Below are 16,973 nucleotides of genomic sequence, written 5' to 3'. Positions count from 1 at the left end.
TCTAGAGGGAATTAAACCAAATCATTCTGATGATCCACCAAACCAACATTTGAGATGCTGTGATGCCATTGGTCCACTGGTTAGTCCAGTTATCCAATCACAGCCTCTGCTGAGGTAAAGTCACGTGAGTTTATATTGCGCATCGAGGGATTTATTCAGTAAATGTGTTTTCATCATAGTTTATGCTCATGTAAAAAAAAGATATATCCGCCCTAATTGAGTGCAGAAGTTTGTTATGCAAATTTTGGGGGGAATTTATTCGCATTTTGGTGCTTCATCCAAATTTGGTGCTTTTTTTCTACTTCATGCAATGTCCCAAAATGCGCATAAAAATAGGTTGATGGAACAAGCTATTTTTTATCAATTAAACTATTGAGAGTTATAAATTAAGAGCTAATTTATACCTAAAAGAGATATAAATTAAGAGCTATTGTTCAGTGTTCACCGAAAAATAACTTCTCAGAAATAAAATACGTTTTTCATTGAATACTAAACAGCATTAAATCGAATAATGTGTATTATAATTTATATATACACATACAATATACATAATAATAAAAAATAATAAAAAAAGTTAGATAAATATTTATTTTTAAAAAACTATTTATGCATATTATGATAATTATAAAATGTTAATAAATATTACTAAATATTAGCATAAAACAATAAAACATTAAAATAAAACAAAAATATTAACAAAAATTATAAAAACAAAATATTATTAAGAAATCTATAAAAAAAAAAAAAATTGTAAGAGAAAACAGTGGCTGATTCATTACAGTTAGCAAAGCTTGATTCCTCAAGTGTCAGTATAAGTGTTGAAGAGCGCGGTACACCAGAACACTGCTGAACACCAGCTTTACGGCATCTCTCGCCGTCTGACATATGGCGATGGCTTTTATGGCTCATTAGCGTACCTGATTTCAAAGCCACGAACACCTGAGAGAACGAGAGCCCTCCGGGAAACAGCGCTCACTAAAACCACCCAGACGCCGTCTCCCAGACATGTGCCCTACACGTGAATATTAATAACCCTCCCTGCTGGGCCATACGCACAGGTAGTCGAGCACACCGCATAAATCTGAGCCTCCTCCAATAATAACTCGCTCAGAGGACAGGAAAAATCTCTTCAGTTTCCATAGGAACTGTGTGTGCAGATGGTGAGCAGAGCTGAACCACTGCACTGATACAGTGAGACTCGCAAAATGTGAATATCTTTTGCTTTAATAACATGAAATTAATATGCAACATGCTTCTGTCAGTTCATTCATGAAACGATTACTTTCTCAATGCATGTTCCCGTCCAAAAAAAAGGTTTGTGTGATCTTCCATCACAATACGGAAGCTATTTATATTATATTATCTTAATATATTATTTAAATAAGAAAATATTTTACAATATACATATATTATAAATACATATACAAACTGTAGTGTGTCTCGACCCAGACTCCACTCGAAAATATATTTTAGAATGAGCTCATCCCCAAAATGGCTTAATTATCATAGAGATGAAAGAAAGTCAAGTTATATTGTTTCTTCACCATTTGGGTTGATCACATCCTGAACAAATGGTCAATTGTAGAATGGGAATGGGTGTGGGACACCGAGAACCTTCTCAGACAATGGGGTGTCACAGCTTCATTAACATACAGACCACAGCTGTTGCAACAAGAGCAACTTCATTTACATTAAGAGTGGCAAACTAACAGGATAAAAGGTTTAGGATTTGGATGTTCAGGGTTTATTCTGACGCCGGTGAACCCAAGGTGCTTTGTGTACCTTACCTTGTAGATCGCCAAGTCTGCCATACTTACATTTACATTTATGCATTTGGCAGACGCTTTTATCCAAAGCGACTTACATTGCATTTCAAGGCACACATTTACATTCTTATCAGTTCTTGCTTTCCCTGGGAATCGAACCCATGACCTTGGTGTTGCAAGCGCTAACGCTCTACTGTTTGAGCAACAGGAATACTTAGTGAAAAGCGCCTTTGTTGGCTCGGCCACGTCAGGAGAATGGGCCCAGGCCGCGTTCCCAAGGACCTACTGTACGGCGAGCTGGCAGAGCGACTGACTGGACGTCCACAAATATATCTGCAAGAAAGACATGAAGCTGTCTGACGTCAATGTTGGCACGTGGGAGAGCCGGGCAGGAGACCGCTCCGCCTGGCAGCTTATAGTCAGACAGGGCGTACAGAAAGAGTCATTGCCATTGTTGAGACACTTTGCTCGTTATGATACGTAATATCCGCGAAAGTGTTACTAGTATCTCATGTCACACATATTTTGTTTTTGTGTTGATTCTATATTAAAATGTCGATACAATGTAACGTATTTTCTCTGGCTCTTGTTTTAAATGATTTTGTTCCGTTATTATGCTTGTTGACGTCATCTGTTGACGTTGTACAAGCAGAATGTGGCGGTTGGTCGGTGTGGCATTAGTCCCGCCCCTCCTCCACTGTGATTGGACGGTTGGGTAGAAAGTGACAGTGATGAGCGCTGCGTTTTACCCAAAGTTGAACATTCTTCAACTCTCGGCGACCTGTAAAAAACGCTGTGAAAAAGACGTTCTACGCCTCGTTACGCTCATGGCGTTTTAAAAACGCGGCGCTCCCATTGAAAACAATTGAAAAAACACGCCAGCCGCGTGAAAAAATGCTTTGGTGGACACATGGCCTTAGGTCTTTTCAACCAACTTGATTCACATTTCACTGAAGGCCTCTGTGATTATGGATGTTTATGTGTCTCCTGTGACTCCTCATAACACACTGCCGGTGGAGTTTTACAGTCACTCGGTGTCCGTACACCATCTTTACAGACTCACAGGAATGAGCTGCAGTGAATCTACCGCTGCATGTACAACACACAAATGCTCTACGTAAACATTTTAACTCAATGAAGTGTGACTACAGCACACGGCAAAAAAAGAGAGCATGTGGTTCACTTCAGAAACACAATGCCAAAAGCCTGAAGATATAAAAACATATCACATATTAAAGAGAACTGTTCTGGCAGAAGCATATGCAAAAATAAATCCAGGAAATCGGATATTCAGTTTCAAATTGAGGCATTTAAAAGTTCATTAAAAGTACAAATACTTTGGGGAAACTGAAGTTTTGTGGCATTTTGAGCTCATCTAAAAGCGATCATACTACTAAAAGATGCAGATGTACACGAAGAACAGTAACATGTTTCAACAAAGGAAAAGGAAAAACATTTCAAAGGCAGCTATACCATGTTTCATTAAAATAATACGTGTATCCGAAAGCTTCAGTTCTCTTCTCTAAGAGGAAAGAATGACAAAGACATGAAGTCAAAGCAGCACTCGAACACATTCATGCATACTAATGACGCCGATAACACAAATCCAGCAGGGAAGCAATTTCCTGCTCACAAATAAGAGCAGTAAACATGACTTCAACGAGGGACTGAATGAGCCAGTGTATTCAGAGGCATGAGATGACCAGCCCTGACCAGTTAAAGACACGTTTCATTGGGTGGGAACACATTTTTGTGGCCAGAAATTTTCCTTGAGGTCACATTTTCCAAAATGAAATAACATGAACTTCCTCTCCTATATGAAGGACACTTTCGGGCCTACATCCAGAGAAATTGGATTATCCCACAGACTTACATTGAAGGATGGACTCGAGCTATATATATATATAGAGACCAGGGGCCGGAAACATTATTCACTGGATTCACCGATTATGCTTCATCTTTCTTTAGTGTGTTAATGTTGCTGAAAAAGTCCCTCCAGCGGGAGTTATTCTCTATATCAGTGTCAGTGTTTCTGAACTCCCTGAAACGCCTCCATTGTAGTCTTGAGTTTTATCCGGGAACGAACACGTCACAATATTCCTCATTTAAATAATTAATATGCAGAATAAAGGGGCGGGGCCTGGTTGAGTTAGTTAGTAGTGTGTTGAATCTGGCGAATATGGTAAGGGGCGGGACATTTCCCAAACACACTCGAAGCGCTCGACCAATCACAACACACTGATCCAGCCGACCAATCAGAGCACAGTGTGCTTTTCAGAAGGAGGGGCTTCATAGAGACAGGAACTAAACAGAGTGTTACTGACAGACTGGGAAGAGAGGAGCTGCAACAATGGAGAATATGGGGAAAATAATCAAGCATGAAAACCTGTTCTAGTAGAGGCTAAAAACAAATCAAGACTGAAAAAGGGAAAAGCCTCTTTCTTAAGATGAATTTCATTAAGCCAGCTCCAGAAACCTCCTATTCAAAGCACATGTTCAGAAATAAAGGGGTACAGGAGCTGGGCCGGTCTGGTATCCGTGTTTAATAGGTCGGTTGATGTTTCCTGTGCCGTTAAATCAAAGATGAAAGGAGTGTAGAGGAGTGTGAGCGAGTGCCAGCCGCTGCGGTCAGTGTGTGATGATCACTGCAGGAAAACACCAATTACCAGCATATACAGTTCAACAGCATGATGTCAGAATCACCACAGGCCCACAAACACTGCTGTTTACAATACAAGAACGAAACATTCAGGACACATCGACATGCCATGAGTGAGGCTGCGAGATGAGAGCTAATGTTGTGTAAACAAAAAGAAATTGTTAAAAAGGCCCACATAAACACTGGCTTCAAATCCCAGCATTGTTCTACTCTAAACCTGATGTTTTGCACACATGATCATTTGCTTCTGCCATATGCCTTGTAATACAAATAACTATGCTTACTATATGTGTTAGGACGATTTACTAAGGTAACCATAATCCAAAATTGGATGGATGGATGGATGGATGGATGGATGGACGGATGGACGGACGGACGGACGGACGGACGGACGGACGGACGGACGGACGGACGGACGGATGGACGGATGGATGGATGGATGGATGGATGGATGGATGGGCACGGCGGCGCGCTGTTCGTGTTAAAGAGCCGGTAATCTTTTAACAATGTTCTCTCTTAAAATGTAAGCGAGTGTAAATGTCAGCGTTATCATATATGTCTAAAGAATTTAAGTCTGTCAGGTAAAAGAAGAGCTTATTGATGCAGTTCAGTCTGTCTGATATTTATTCCAACCTTCACTCCTGATCGGAGGCGGCCGTAAATATTTTGTTTAAACGTAGAGTTATGCTTCAACTAAGTTTAATGGCATTCTCAGAGAATGTCTAATAAGGGGAGAACTTCCACTCTCAGTAAACTTCCGGCTTCTGAACTGGTTGCAGTTCCACTCTGGCTCCATATGAGGGCGCTCACAGGACGAGTGCAGAATGAATGGAGGTCTATGGCGCTATACCCCTCAAAATCCACTTTTCTCAGGATATAATTTTTTGTCGAGTAATTTGAATGTTGTATTCGAAAGGAGTACAGCCTAAGTTGTAACTTACGCTAGTAACTTACGCTACGCCTGGTGCAACCGGCCCCAGGTTCAGAAAGTATAAGTCCTCCTCAGTATTTTGTTCAAATCACCTGGATTTGCTAATTAGCACAGTTTTTGGCCCAGGAGATAATCAGAACTAATTAGTGAATCAGCTGGACGAGTTCATGTGTGGAATAAACATATGGCAGGACTTTTACTTTCTGACCCCTGGACTTTACACCTCTGGAAATTTGTCAAAAACACAATTGCTGACACAACACAAGTGCTTCGCATTCCCAGTATCGCTTTAAGCTTTAAATTGGTTGTTGACGTTTATAACGAGCTAACTGAACAAAACACACCAAATCCACTGTGCTTACTCAAAACACTGAAACAATCCCGACCCTTCATGAGTTTTACATGTAATCATAAAAACATGAGCAGGATTTAAGCACATTCCATCCAGTGTCAACACTGGCCCTTTCCGCCATGATCCCGTTAGCTGGAATACTGGCGGATTGGAGGGGCAGGAAGCAGACGGGATTGTGGGATTGTTGAGAGGATTATCCCGTGGCGGCTGAGGCCTCGGGCTTCCCTTCTCTTCCAGAGATGATTAGTGCATTCATGAGACCGCGCTGCTGCTGCATTATTCATCAAAGATTCACCCCAAAACAAGCTTTTCCATCATTAGCCACATGCATTATGCTAGCTTTAGCGTAATGAGGTAGCAGGGTTTGGCATTGCAGTGGGATATTACAGTTAAGCTGGGAATGTGTGCTATAATAGCGGTACCTGGCTATTACAATGATCCATGAGCGGCAAAAACTACTTCAACAAAAACATTTCATATTTTCATATAACTAACAGATGTGGCCTAGCGGTTCACCATTCATTACTCGTTAATCCTCTAGATAAAAGATTAGCATAATACTTTTTTTCATAATACTATTTTCAGTATTATATAGGTTACAAAGCACAATATGAACAATACTACATTTGCCACAATTTCACACAATGTAACTCACTAAATCATGCATTTCCAGTGTGACAAATGAGCCAGAAGTAATATCAACTTCTTGACTCAAATATTTGACCTATATTTAAAGTAGTGTTCACATCCAAAATTAGGCAAGTGCAAAGTCAATATTTTTGACCCTACAGAAAGAGGCAAAAAATGGATTTAAAAAGAAATTCTAATTAGATAACTGGATGCCTCTTGCTAAATCAAAAATACATATGACTTAATGAGATAAAGTGATCTTTAAAGCATTACCATTGCATATTGCATAATATCACATACTATCTTTACAAAATAGATGTCAGTATACCGAGAATAAAGTGTGCAGAATGTAGTGCACTACACAGGGCCGAACAAATGTATGTGCAAAACATTGAAAAAGCAAATTGTTGCATTGATTTGTAAAGCTATTCTTTACGAAAATTGTAGTAAATTACAAAAAAAATAAAAATAAAATCAGCAACACTTTGCAATAATGTTCAATTAGTTCATGCTTTGGGTATCAATAATTAACAATGAACAGCATTTATTCATGTGTCTTTATTTCTACATATACCAATGTTTAACATTTGATTTTTTTTTTTATGTACACTATAGCCTACTGTTTAAAAGTCAGTATTTTTTTTATTTTTTTTGGTTTTTGAAAGAAACTAATACTTTTAATCAGCAATGACGCATTAAATTGATCAAAAGCGACAGAAAAAAAGGCACTTATAATGTTACAAAAGATTATACTTAAAATTTTAAATTTCTACTCAGAGAATCCTGTTTCGAAATTTCCACAAAAATATTGATAATATTGATCATCAACATTGATAATGTTAAATTGTAATAATTTCACAATACTGTTGTTTTTACTGTATTTTTGATCAAATAAATGCAGCCTAAGAAGAGATTTCAAAGACATTAAAACACTTTTGAACGGCAGTGTATTATAAATTAACAATTAACAATACTATATTTACCCTACATTAATAAATGCTTTGTTAATTAAAAGATCATGATACTTAATGCATTAACTAACTAAACACTGTCTTTTGACAACTATTCTGTCAATTGTCACATTGATTGAACAAAAAAAATATATATAAATGTAAGAATCTTTGGTAACACTTTATCTTTAGTATCCTTGTAACACGTTACATGTAGTTACTGTAGTAATAACTATAACCCTAAACCAAACCCCATAGTAAGTACCTGTAGTTAATTAATATATCTCAGAACTCAAGTGCATAATTACACTGTCAAATTAAGTGTAACCGAATGTTTTCAATGACAAATTTCCGCCAAAATGTTCTACTTGTGTTTTATAACGAGTCCCTTCATTATATAATACAAGACAAGTAATTTAATACAAGTTTTGACACTTTTTTTTTTTTGCTAGATACATCCTTCAAAACACCAGCTGAGGTCAGGAGTGAAGGATGAACTGTGACAGACAGATGAGAGATTCTCCATCTGCCGAGAGCCGTCTTTATCTCGTCACGACTAGCCGGCTTAACGCACACTAGCGACACACAGCTGAGGATCTATTCCCAGATCTCTTCAGGAGAGGATTCAGCAGGAGGAGACAGTGACCCTGGCGCACACACACACACACACACACACACGCTCACTCCTGAGGGGGTCGATTCATTCAGAGAGGGAAACGGGAACTCCAAAAAATTATATACTTGTAGTTAGATTATACAGGATCATGTGACACTGAAGATGCTGAAAAATTCAGCTTTGATCACAGGATATAAATTACATTTCACTATATATTCACATAGAAAACTGTCATTTTAAATTGGAATAATATTTCACTATTTTTACTGTATTTTTGATGACATGAATGCAGTCTTGCCGACCACAAACTTTTGCACAGTGGTGTAAATCTGACTCGGTTACAATGCAACAAAAGATTTGCATTAGCTAGAACACTAATCAAATGTAACGCATCTTTAGATTCTCTGTTGCTATGGAATCACAGATATTTTGAGCTTGTTGTGAGTGTGTGGCGACACTCGAAGCCTCTGCGATTCGGTGTATCCAGTAAATGTCGCTGTCCTACAGGATGAGGCCGTGTAACATCAGATGTACCTTTGCCCATGTGAATTATTCAGACTGCGAGATACTGCGAATACACTGGTTTTCTGTCTCCAGTGACTTGCCGTCTACATAACCACTTACACACACACACACACACACACACACACACACACACGCACGCACGCACACAGATGACTAACAGACGCCATTACACAATCGATTTAAAGGGATAGTTCACCCAAAAATGAAAATTAGCCCATGATTTACTCACCCTGAAGCCATCCTAGGTGTATATCACATTCTTCTTCTTTTAGACGAATACAATCTGTGTTATATTAAAAAAAATTCCTGGCTCTTCCAAACTTTATAATGGCAGTGAATGGCTGTTTCTGTTTTGAAGTCCATAAGTGCATCCGTCCATCATAAAAGTGCTCCACACTGCTCCGGGAGGTTAATAAAGGCCTTCTGAAGAGAAGCCATGTGTTCGTGTAAGAAAAATATCCATATTTAAAGGGGTGGTTGATTATAATTTCACTTTTCTAACTTTAGTTAGTGTGTAATGTTGCGGTTTGAGCATAAACAACATCTGCAAAGTTACGACGCTCAAAGTTCAAAGCAAAGGGAGATATTTGCTTTTAAAGAAATAGTTTTTTAAGGACTACAACAAACGGCTGGTAGAGACTACACCACATTCCTCCCGGGTTAGTGACATCACCAACCCTAGAATTTACATAAACCCCGCCCCCTGAACACGATTTATAGATTATCAAGACAGAATATGCTAATCAATGACTAGAAGATAACTACACATCAGCTTCATAAACTCATCAACTAACCATTCAGAAATGTCCTGTTGCTTCTACATGTTGTCACTTCTTCTTGAGTCTCTCCATCACTGTCTGAATCCGGTTTGAACATAAAATGCTAAAAGTTTTTGACATTTTCAGTGCATGTGTGTGGGAGTGCAGCTGTTGAAGCTCCGCCCCCTGCGCCGGGAGCAGCAGCTCATTTGCATTTAAAGGAAAAGACACAAAACTGAGCGTTTTCGCTCACCCTCAAATAGTGACGACTTTAACATGCTATATAAAAATATCTGTGGGGTATTTTGAGCTAAAACTTCACATACACACTCTGGAGACATCAGAGACTTATTTTACATCTTGTGAAAAGGGCATTATACCACCCCTTTTAAAACTTTACAAAGTAAAATAACAAGCTTCCGGCCAAACAAACATACGGATTCCACTTAAGTCTAAGTGAAACTTATGCGAGTAATGCGACGTTCTGCTGATATTTACGCTACTTCCCACGTCATAAGTTGCGTAGGCAGACTGCATATGTTCGTTTGGCCGGAAGCTAGAATTTTACTTTGTAACGTGTTAAATATGAATATTCACGCATGGCTTCGCTTCAGAAGGCCTTTATTAACCTCCCGGAGCAGTGTGGAGCACTTTTATGGTGGATAGATGCACTTTTATGGTGGATAGATGCACTTTATGGACTTCAAAACAGAAATGGCCATTCACTGCCATTATAAAGCTTGGAAGAGCCAGGACATTTTTTTATATAACTCAAGATTGTATTCGTCTGAAAGAAGAATGTCATGTACACCTAGGATGACTTGAGGATGAATAAATCATGGGCTAATTTTGTTATTTTTGGCTGAACTAACCCTTTAATGCTGCTGGGGCATTTTTTACATATATATATACACCCCAAAAATATGTCCATTTAAGGGAATGAAATAAGAGAGATCAGACCATGAAATTCTCTCAGCTGTACTGAGAACAACACATTCTTGAATAAGAACTAAACCTTGAAATAAGTGAAGCTTCAGAGCTTCTGAATGGACGTTCGCTCCAAAAATTCAAATTGAAAGTCAGTGAAGTAAAACATCAGCTACGCTCGGTGGACGTAAATAATGTCTGCTCTAAAACACGCTCAGATAGCGCCACAATCTGGATATGCAAATAGGGAAGAACTCATTTGGGTCACACAATGTGAGCCCGTGTCCGTGTGTGTGTGTGTGTGTGTGTGTGTGTGTGTGTGTGTGTGGCGGCTGGGTTTCCTCTAAGGGCCGTGGCTCTTCCTGTTGGACAGTCACAATCTGGGAGAACAGAGAGGAAGTTTCCACTATGAATCTTCACACAACTGCTGCTTATATAGGAGCAGAAATCCTTCTGTACTTTGTTGGAATACTCGGAATGTTGATTCTAGATTGTTATACTCAACATGGAAGAATCTCTCTATGAAATTGAGCTATTTGTTGTCCCTACATAAAAATATAAAACGTTATTTTAAAAATACATAGGAAAATCTCTCAAAAAAATTTAGTTATTTGTCGTCCCTAAATTTAATATATATTTCGAGGTGAAACTCGAAAAATTTGAATATCATGCAAAAGTTTGTGTATTTCAGTAATTCAAATTAATAGGTGAAACTAATATATTTAGTATATATAACTATATACATATGCATGATTATACTTTTCAGAGGGCTGACATTTCTGTATTTAAAATCTTTTTTTATTGATTTCATGTAATATTCAAATTTTCTGAGATTTTGAATTTGGGGGTTTCATAAGCTGCAAGCCATAATCATCAAATGATAACTTTTGCACGATATTCTAATTTTTCGAGTTTCACCATATGGGAGAATCTCTCAATGAAATGTAGTTATTTGTCGTCCCTAAATAAAAACAATATATATAAAACATTATTTTAAAAATATATAGGAAAATCTCACTACGAAATTTAGTTATTTGTTGTTCCTAAATTAAAAATTAAAAAAAATCTTTAAAAAAGATATATGGGAAGAATCTCTCTACAGTGTTTTTTCATTAAAATCATAAAATTAAAAGCATAAATCAAACAAATATATACTAAATACTACCAAAATCAATTTGCACATTTCCAGATAATAATGAGGAATATAATAATGAGAATTTAGGGATCCTCAAGAAAATCACAATGTAAAAATGTGCAAAAAAGGCTTTGCTTTCAAAAATAAAAATGTCTTATTTTTGATTATATATTGTGGGGTTAAATATGACATGAACATGTTCGTGAGATTCGTCCACTTACGTAAAAATATCTGAGGCCGATGTGTTTGTCCTAAAATGTTGCTTTAAAATTCAGTCTGTTTACCATTCCTCTTTTTTCTCAATCCTTAAATGACAGTCTTGCATGAAGAAGGAAACCACAGACTCCAAGCATCCAATAACACACGACACACCCTCCATTATAGGAATACTTGGCATTTTCTCTCTTCTTCAACAAACCAGAGCATTAGAAAGCATAACTACACACAAACTGAACCCGTGGCGTGTGTGTAACTGGTAAAAGGCAGCTGTATGAACACTAACCAAGACAAAAGTCTAGCATTGTTAACTTTAAACCCACTCATAACTAGCTGTGCGAGCAGACTGAACGCTTCTATCTCTGAATCAACAGTTGCTGGAAAAACTGCAGTTTCCTCAAACACCCTCATTAAGCCAATTTAGACAATGAGCCGTTGCCGTGCTGTGGGCTTGTAATTGCAGACTAACACAAAAATAGAGAGTAATTCCATAACCGTGTGGCTTAAAATATTATGCACGCAGAATTATTATGCAGATGAAAATAGCACTTTTTAACACTGCATTTTATACACCATGTTCAAACCTCAGAGATACTGAATCAAAAAACAGGGTTTACTAATGCAATACAAAAATAGCAGCATATCCAAAAAAATACCCAAAAACGACAAAAATTCTATTGATTCATGAAAAGGTTTGATAAATATCTAATATCAAAAGCATTTGACAACATGTGAATTCTGTGATCTGATGTGAACTCGGAAACAGGAACTGTGTCAAGAGTCAAGACCATTGGGATTTCCTTTACTGAGATCCCATCAAACAGGATATCCTGAACGCTGCAACAGGGCAATATGATGATGACAAGCGTTCGCTCGACGGCCACACGCTACATTAGACTCTAGACTCAAATATCAGACTTTTATTCAGCCAGCATGATCAAATTAAAGTGATCAAAAGTTACAGTAAAGACATAATGTTACAAAAGATTATATTTCAAATGAATGCTTTTATATTACTCAAAGAATTCTTGAGTATTTCATCATATTAGAATGATTTCTGAAGGATCATGTGACACTGAAGACTGGAGTAATGATGCTGAAAATTCAGCTTTGATCACTGGATATAAATTACATTTTACTGTATAAACACATAGAAAACAGCCGTTTTAAATTGCAATAATATTTCACATTTTTACTGTATTTTTGATCAAATAAATGCAGTCTATTACATTTACATTATTGACATGTATGCATTCGGCAGACGCTTTTATCCAAATCGACTTGCATTGCATTTCAAGGTACACATTTACATTCTTATCAGTTCTTGCTTTCCCCTGGGAATCGAACCCATGACCTTGGCGTTGCAAGCGCTAACGCTCTACTGTTTGAGCTACTTTTATACTATACTATTATAATATTAATGGTTGTTATTATATTATTATTGAAATAGTCTGCCTGAGACTTTTTCAAAAACATTTTAAAAAGCCTCCCAACCTCAAACTTTGTATATTTATATTATGTAGATCGCAAATATGTAACTTTGGTGAAACTTTATAAAGCATAAGTGTTCCTCTAAACCAGTCAGCGCTAGCACTGGCTAATCCAGTCGAGACCAGTATGAAATCAGACATGCATTCTCAGACCAAACCCTCAGAGAAGCGCTGGGTCCCACAGGAAATCAAACCCTTTTCAATCCCAGCATGCACCAGTCCTGCCAACTACAATCTTCCAACACAGATCAAACTCAGCACATCAGGCCGCCTCATCTTCATGATTGCGGGAGCTTCCTTTGCTCCTCATCTGAGCTGTTCACTCCAGCATCACATCAGCTGTGTGTGATCTTACTCCTCAGAGAACAAGTGTGTTCTCATGTGTTCTGCACTCCAGAGGGCTCTGCTATCAGACTGAATCCGCATCCGCAGCGTCTGGACCGGATCGGCACGGAGCGCTTAAAGGAACACTCCACCGTTTTTTGAAATAGGGCTTATTCACCTTCTTTCCCACATTTAGATAGGTGGGCAAATGCATTTTTGTCTCAGTGCATGCATTGTTTTAGTTTGACAGGGTCGGCGCTAGCTTAGCTTAGCATAATGAATGGAATCCTTTGTTGCCAGCTAGCATGTCCTGAATAAAAGTGATATAAAAAAATAAAAAAACCCACCTAATAACTTCTTGTGGCCTGCGTATTCACAACAAGTACAAATAGCGATGCAGATTAACACTAGGCGATTTCCAAGGCAGATATTGACTTATATATTAAGGACTATATTAGGGGGAAGCACAGGCGAAGCACTGCTACTTGGGCGTGATATCTCTGCGCCCAAGTAGCAGTGCTTCGCCTGTGCTTCCCCCTAATATAGTCCCAAGTCAAAATCTGCATAGGAAATCGTCTAGTGTTAATCTGCATCGCTATTTGTACTCGTTGTGAATACGCAGGCCACAAGAAGTAATTAGGTGTTTTTTGTTTTTTTTATCACTTTTACTCAGGACATGCTAGCTGGCAACAAAGGATTCCATTCATTATGCTAAGCTAAGCTAGCGCCAACCCTGTCAAACTAAAACAATGCATGCACTGAGACAAAAATGCATTTGCCCACCTATCTAAATGTGGGAAAGAAGGTGAATAAGCCCTATTTCAAAAAACGGTGGAGTGTTTTTTTAAGTTAAGAGGTTTGGCCCGATGCTGGAAAAGCGGCTTAAGGGTCAAAGAGCAATTTACACCCAAAAAACTAAAACTAAAAAAATCATGGCATTGTTTCTTTTTGGTTTTATTTAAATAATCATATTTTCAACAAGATATGCATAAAATCAGCATAAATCTGTTACATCTAAGCAGTGTGAACATGGTTTAAATATGGCTGATTGGAACAAGCAAGATTCGATTAGTTAAAAATGTATGATTGAAACAAATAGGATTTATTGATGATAAATATACTGTATAAACCGGGTTATTGTGCATCTAAAAAAAACATTGTTTATTAGTTATATTAAAGAAATCTCATTCTTACTTGACTTCCTTTATTTATGACTGACAAATATGCATCAAAATTGTATTAGTTTGTTAAAAATGTGTAATGCGTGAGTGAGTAAGAGTGAGTGAGTGAGTGAGTAAGTGTGAGTGAGTGAGTGAGTGAGTGAGTGAGTGAGTGAGTGAGTGAGTGAGTGAGTGAGTGACTGTGAGTGACTGTGAGTGAGTGAGTAACTGTGAGTGAGTGAGTGAGTGAGTGAGTGAGTGAGTGAGTGAGTGAGAGTGAGTGAGTGTGAGTAAGTGTGAGTGAGTGAGTGAGTGAGTGAGTGAGTGAGTGAGTGAGTGAGAGTGAGTGAGTGTGAGTAAGTGTGAGTAAGTGTGAGTGAGTGAGTGAGTGAGTGAGTGAGTGAGTGAGTGAGTGAGTGAGTGAGTGAGTGAGTGAGTGAGTGAGTGAGTGAGTGAGTGACTGTGAGTGACTGTGAGTGACTGTGAGTGAGTGAGTAACTGTGAGTGAGTGAGTGAGTGAGTGAGTGAGTGAGTGAGAGTGAGTGAGTGTGAGTAAGTGTGAGTGAGTGAGTGAGTGAGTGAGTGAGTGAGTGAGTGAGAGTGAGTGAGTGTGAGTAAGTGTGAGTAAGTGTGAGTGAGTGAGTGAGTGAGTGAGTGAGTGAGTGAGTGAGTGAGTGAGTGAGTGAGTGAGTGAGTGATTTATTGATAAATATACTGTAAAAAACAGGTTATTGTGCATCTAAAAAAAACATTCTGTTTATTAGTTATATTACAGAAATATCATTCTTACTTGACTTCTTTTATTTATGTATGACTGACAAAATATGCATCACATTAATTTTAATCGTTTTTGTTAAAACTGTGTAATGCAAATATTATACGCAATTAAAATACATAAATCTGAAATGTTTTTGGTTTTAGCCTATTGTTGTAGGAGATGCAGCCTTATATAAATATAAAATGATATCTATACAGTGTGTGTGTGTGTGTGTGTGTGTGTGTGTGTGTGTGTGTGTGTGTGTGTGTCCTCTTTAAAAGTGGATGCTGGTCAATGCCTGATGGGTAAAAAAATAAGTAATACTCAGTTATTATCTGGATTCACTCACAAATGTGTGACACTACAAAAATATGATGGGTTGTTTCGTTAAATTTATTCTCCATAAAAAGCGACCTCAACGTGTATGAAATACAAAACCCTCCATCACACACACACACACACACACACACACACACACACACACACACACACACACACACACACACACACACACAGAGTCTGTTTCCACAAAGTCACAAGCGTATGATACATATTTATGATGTTATACCTCTGGCCTTTGGGGAACAGATAAAGTCTTTCATCCATTTTTTATCCATTTCATTATTAATTCTTGCCCCAAAGAGGGTGTGTGGTGTAGCAGGTGTGTGTGTGTGTGTGTGTGTGTGTGAGGTGACTGTCAGATTCACTTTAGGAGATGTGGAGAAGTGCAGTGGCTTTACTACGACTCGGTCTGAAAGCAGAGACACATTCTCCTCAGTGAATGCATGACAGTGACCCAATCAAACGGGTTTTCAATGGCCATTATAATAATACGCACACGCTGAACTATATTGATTTGACGCTAGAGCGTTCTTGATGTCTTTCCTAGATGTTCGGGGAGGTTTAAGAGACCGCAACGGACAACATTTGTTGGTTATAACACCAAAATGGTTAGGTGCGGATGCAGGTCTCAAAATCACAAATGCAGCTTTCAAATATAATATAATCATGAATTAGAGATAATAATCTGCAATTAATGGAAATAAACAGATTAAGCGTTTGATTAACTCGAACACCGAGCTGAAGCATTACGCCAGGTAAAGCACACTAAACCACCAAAAGCTGCAGGTGATCTTGTGTCACATCTGATCTAGATCGTCTTCACTGAAGCATTTCTCAACACACACACACACACACACACAAAGCAGAGCACGCACTTATATTGGCCTTATCTCACGATTAAAATTGCCGTCAACAACAGTGGCCCTCAGGGCATCAGCGGAGCACAGGGTGTGTATCCAACGGCCCCTATACACACACACACATCACAAACCTGAGGAAGAAAAGAGTCAGGGAACTGTCCGTTTGTTCGCTGCTCAAGGTAATATTTTCCTGTCGAGATCTCAGTCAGGAATTCTGACGAATTTCTTCTCTTTTCCTCTACCCAACATGCCTGAGGAGCTTATGGCTCCCTTGGTAGCGATCAATGAGGGCATTTTCTCATTAGTGAACAAGACTGAGCTTTTCAACATCATTACCATTCCCAGGGGAGCTTAAGTGACGAAACGGGAGGGCAAGTGAACACAAAAGAGTCTAAACTTGAGGGGGAGAGCAGCAGACGCTTTAGTGTGCACTTGCTGACCCGCTGGGATACTCAACACATCAAAATACTTGTGAAATGCAAGGGGTTTTTCCATGCAATTAAACCTGGGCTGTGTTTCAAAAATGGAAAATTAGCTTACTGCCTACCATTTCTTTTAAATAATATGAATTAGTA

General features: G+C 38.3%; 1 protein-coding gene and 1 long non-coding RNA gene across 5 annotated transcripts in view; one reads left to right on the top strand and one right to left on the bottom strand.

The window, feature by feature from the left end:
• The window catches only part of farp1 (FERM, RhoGEF (ARHGEF) and pleckstrin domain protein 1 (chondrocyte-derived)), an 88,746-nt gene that overhangs the window by 57,677 nt on the left and 14,096 nt on the right, over window positions 1-16,973 (bottom strand). The window lies entirely within an intron of this gene.
• Window positions 1-16,973, top strand: part of LOC309494567 — a 49,486-nt gene that overhangs the window by 19,340 nt on the left and 13,173 nt on the right. The window lies entirely within an intron of this gene.

Source organism: Leuciscus leuciscus (genome assembly GCF_965113295.1).
Source record: "Leuciscus leuciscus genome assembly, chromosome: 3".
In the NCBI taxonomy this organism is placed as follows: Eukaryota; Metazoa; Chordata; class Actinopteri; order Cypriniformes; family Leuciscidae; genus Leuciscus; species Leuciscus leuciscus.
Note: the sequence above shows the minus strand (reverse complement) of the source record. Positions and strands in the feature narration are given on the sequence as shown.